At 44.4% G+C, this 5,000-nt stretch overlaps 1 protein-coding gene and 1 pseudogene across 7 annotated transcripts in view; both read left to right on the top strand.

The window, feature by feature from the left end:
* Window positions 1–5,000, top strand: part of LOC118964944 (cell migration-inducing and hyaluronan-binding protein) — a 165,993-nt gene that overhangs the window by 64,645 nt on the left and 96,348 nt on the right. The window lies entirely within an intron of this gene.
* On the top strand, window positions 2,329–3,679 carry LOC110526992 (toll-like receptor 13; annotated as a pseudogene).

The following is a 5,000-nucleotide window of genomic DNA, read 5'->3' as shown; positions in this document are numbered from 1 at the left end:
CTTGTGAAGATGAATAGTAATAATAATGATGATGAGACAGTGTTCAGCACCTCTCTGTTGATGTATCCCTGAGCCAGCCCACACTCCCAGCCCCGCCAATAAAACCCGAGAGAGAGAGAATTGAGAACGCACACAGGCACACACATACACGCCGCACACACACACACACTCAGAGGAATGTCACGTGCCACCTTAATTGTGGACCAGCGGAGAGTGGAAGGAATGATTTACACAGACGCTGAAATCTTGAAGGCCGAGTGTTTCACCCCTCTTCTTCCCTTCTCTCTTTCTCTCACAGCCTTTCATTACCATGTAGAGACTATTCTGATAACCTGGCTGTGGGACTGACTGGTTGTGGTTGACAACATCTGTAGGAGGTGTGTGTGAATGTGTGCAGACTGGATGTCCTGCTCCCCTTAAATCAGTAATCTCATTGTCTGTATAAAAGGACACAGAAGAAACCTCAACAAATGCTTTTGTTGGTTAGTTTCAAAGCATCACAATAACAGTTTTGTTCTTTACTGTCATGCTATAGCTGGCAGTCTGATCATTTTTTCCTCTCTCCTGGGGAATGAGAACAAGGACAAATAAGATGAACTTTTTTTAAAGAAACCTGTAGATCTTTAAAAATGACAAAAAAAACATTGGAAGAGAGATTCTAGGTAAAGCTAAAACCACTAGCCTGCTAAACATCTGTAGTCTGTTGGTTCCAGAAGGTAAGTAGTGCTGTGTTGGTTTTAATAATGACCTGTTGTTCCACCTCATGACTCCCATCAGATTAGATCAAGTATCACCCTGTGTGTTTATGTGGTATTTGTCAGATCAGCCAATGGTAGGCCAGCCGTGTGCATGTGCGCGTGTGTGTGTGTGTGTGTCACATGCCATGTTTAATCCAGGCCATTACACAGTTATAGTGTAGCTCCACAGGGGGCCCAATTAGAGTAGATTAGATTAGATTAGATTATTAAGGGGATGCTGGCCACTCCCTACAAGGGTGTTTAAGTGTGTGTGTGTGTGTGTGTGTGTGTGTGTGTGCGCGTGCGACCTGCAGTCTCTCTCAGAGTATCTTCCAGTTAAAACAGACCAGGAAGATGAAGAGGAGATGCACACAGATACAACATAGCTAACAGACACAGCAGTGGAACAACAGCGGTTCTTTATTCCATTGGACATCTAATCCCAACAACGCCTCATCCCATTGGACAGAGGAGCATTCTGAATATCAATCATCAATCTCATTGGACATTTGTTAACCAACCTACCACTCAGTCTACAGCTGTACAAAGGAACTGTCTGACTTGATATGTAGGATAGTCGATATGTCACAGTCGTTGACGAACCTGCACTTTACATCAGAACAGAGTCATTTTGAGACATCAGAACTGCTCTGACACCAACAGAGCTGTTTTGAACTTCCTTATTTCCATCGTCTTCAAGAGGTGAGTTTTTCATTTCTTGACGCTCGCCGGTTAGAAAATGGAGCATTTGGATGCTTTAAAAACATCTCAAATCTTAGTTTGCCAAACATTGATGAGCCACGGACACAGCTTCTTCAGTCTGGTAACAGTATACTGCGTTCCTTTTCTTTTCTTTTTAACAAGAAAAGCATTTATTTTGAGTCTGTTTGTGAAACAGTGTTGAGACTCTCAATGACAGAACTTGATTTCTGGAACCTTGAAACGATGAACCATTCAGCGTCGGCAGTGAGAAACTGTCATGGACTTCAGGTGCTCAACATCCACCTTTCTCCTGGTGTTGAGGACAGTGTTGATTTGAGCTTGATCCACTATTTGAAGAATCTAAACGACATGGAGAGAGTCATTGACATTGAGAGAGTCATTCTGTTCATTTCAATATCAATATGAGCTCAATGCCCTTTGTGACCCTCCGGGGGTCTTGTCTCATGGCTGAGGAGACTTGCCTTGTGTTACTTTCACATCACAAACATCACCTCAGAGCAGTTCTGTTTGATACATCTGAAATGGCTGGATTTAAGGGACATGGTAAACTGAGGTTCTTATACCTAGGTGATAACAGGATTTCTCAGATTACAGAGAACAGTTTCTTTGCCCTACACAGCTTGGAAACCCTAACACTTTAATATAACCCAGTCATAAACATCAGCATTCATCCACCTCACCTCCCTAAATAACATATAGATATATTTAGATATATATTTAGACTTTCCTCCTCCTCCTAGTGAGTCACAGACAAGTTGAAATCTGACCCATCTATTTGGTGTCTTCCCTTACTCTCAACATCACCATGGACAGCACCCCAAAACAAGACTTTGTCCTTCAGCTCACTACTCCATCTAATGTGATCTTCAAGACTGCTGGAGACCATTATTCCAGTCAGTTGTCTACCTCAAGGCCATGACAGATATCTCCTGTGTGGGTCTCACTTTGCTGCAAAGTACTTCACCTCTCTGCAAGAGTTTGAGTTCCAGTTTGAGTTCCAGTTGGTTTTCTCACCAGAGTTTGTGGACATGAGTGACCTGAACAGGCTTGTGCAGCTAAGGTGTCTGACACTGATGAAAGTGGACCTCATCGTTCAGCCAGCTCTGGGTATCATGTTCCACAATCTATCCAGACTGGAGAGCCTGAATCTTATCGAATGTAGAATCCTCACTCTGGAGGAGGAGCTGAGCAGAGACCTGCAGTCCCTCAGTGTGATTAAATGTCATGCTATAGAGGAGTTCAGCATGTTGGACAGCTTTCCAGAGCCCCTCACCTTCCTGAGGTTTATGGAGTTCTCTGGTCCTCACCTGCACTGCAGCTGTGATAATGCCTGGCTGGACAACTGGGCCAGGAGACAGCAACATGTCCAGGTCATATTTTGGCTTGAGGGAGAGCTGGAGATGACATGCAAAAATGAAAATGGTATCCAGAACCTCCGCAGGTACTCGGAGGCCCACTGTTCCCTGGATGTGCATTTTGTCCTGTTTATCTGCACCTCCCTGGACCTGCTCCTCTCCATACTGGTGGTGCTGCCCCATCAGCTGGCTGGGGACCACCTGCTGGCCTTCTGCCACATTGCACATAGTTGACTAGAAGAGGTGGTGCAGAGGCCCAACCCCAGAGGGCGCTACCACTATGATGCCTTTGTGTCATACAGTGGTAGAGACGAGCGCTGGGTGATGGAGCAGCTGCTGCCGGGCCTCCCTTTCTGTGTCTCTGTCTGCACAGTAGGGACTTCCAGCTGGGGAAGGAAATCATGGATAACAGCACAGACGGCCTCTACGGCAGCCGCCACGCTCAGGGTCTGGTGAGTCGTCACTACCTGCGCGGTAACTGGTGCTCCTTGGAGCTGCGACTGGACACCTGGCATCTGCTGGTGGAGCACACAGACATCCTTATCCTGGTCTTCCTGGAGGACATACCCCCCTAGGCAGCTGTCTGGCCACCACCGCCTGGCCAGGCTGGTCAAGACCAGGACCTACCTGGACTGGCCCCAGGACCTACCTGGACTGGCCCCAGGACCTACCTGGACTGGCCCCAGGACCTACCTGGACTGGCCCCAGGACCTACCTGGACTGGCCCCAGGACCCGGCTCTGCAGCCAGCCTTCTGGGACTGCCTGTGGACCAAATTGGCCCCTCCTGAACCACTCCCTGCACAGTAACACAACACATAGATAGGAATACATGTCAACCTGTCTACTATGACAGGGGTATTCAGTATTTATATACATAAACATTTTTGCTTACTATCATCATTTATTTAATGTAATGTATACTCTATGACTTACCTAGTTAACTACAGTGCCTTCAATAAGTATTCACACCCCTTTCCTTTTTCCACGTTTTGTTGTTTTACAGCCTGAATTTAAAATTGATTAAACTGAGATTTTGTGTCACTGGCCTACACACAATACCGCTTAATGTCACAGTGTTAAGTTATGAATTATGTTTACTAATTAATTACAAATAAAAAGGTGAAATGTCTAGAATCAATAAGTAATCAACCCATTTGTTATGGCAAGCCTCACTTTGTGTGAAATAATAGTGTTTAAGATGTTTTTTGAAGGACTACCTCATCTCTGTACTCAGCACATACAATTATCTGTAAGGTCCCTCAGTCGAGTAATCAATTTCAAACACAGATTCAACTGTAAAGACCAGGGAGGTTTTCCAATGCCTCGCAAAGAAGGGCACATATTGGTAGAAGGGTCAAAATTAAAAAGGCAGACATTGAATATCCCTTTCAGCATGAAGTTATTAATTACACTTTGGGTGTTGTATCAATACACACAGTCAATACAAAGATACAGGCCACCTTCCTAACTCAGTTGCCGGAGAGGAAGGAAACTGCTCAGGGATTTCACCATGAGCCCAATGGTGACTTTAAAACAGTTACAGAGTTTAATGGCTGTAGTAGGAGAAGACTGAGGATGGCTCACCAACATTATAATTGCTCCACAATACTAATCTAAATGACAGAGTGAAAAGACGGAGGCCTGTAAAGAATAAAAATTTAAAAAAACATGCATCCTGTTTGCAATAAGGCACTAAAGTAACACTGCAAAGAAATGAACTGTCCTGAATACAAAGTGTTATGTTTTGGAGCAAATCCAACACAACACATCACCGAGTACCACTCCATATTTTCATATTTCGTGGTTGCTGCATCATGTTAAGGGTATGCTTGTCATTGACAAGGTCTAGGGAGTCTTTTTAAGGATAAAAATAAACTAAATAGGGCTAATCCTAGAGGAAAACCTGGTTGTCTGCTTTCCAACAGACACTGGGAGACAAATTCACCTTTCAGTGGAACAATAACCTAAAACACAAGGCCAAATATTCACTGGAGTTGCTTACCAAGATGGCATTGAATGTTCCTGAGTGGCCAAGTTACAGTTTTGACTTACATCGGCTTGAAAATCTATGGCATGAAAATGCAGTTATCTAGCAATTATCATCTACCAACTTGACAAAGTTACCCAGAGCCTTGACAAAGTTACCCACAAAGTTACCCAGAAAGACTCCCAGCTGTAACCACT

This window comes from Oncorhynchus mykiss, chromosome 6 (genome assembly GCF_057628025.1).
Source record: "Oncorhynchus mykiss isolate SJ-2025 chromosome 6, ASM5762802v1, whole genome shotgun sequence".
NCBI classification, from domain to species: domain Eukaryota; kingdom Metazoa; phylum Chordata; class Actinopteri; order Salmoniformes; family Salmonidae; genus Oncorhynchus; species Oncorhynchus mykiss.
Note: the sequence above shows the minus strand (reverse complement) of the source record. Positions and strands in the feature narration are given on the sequence as shown.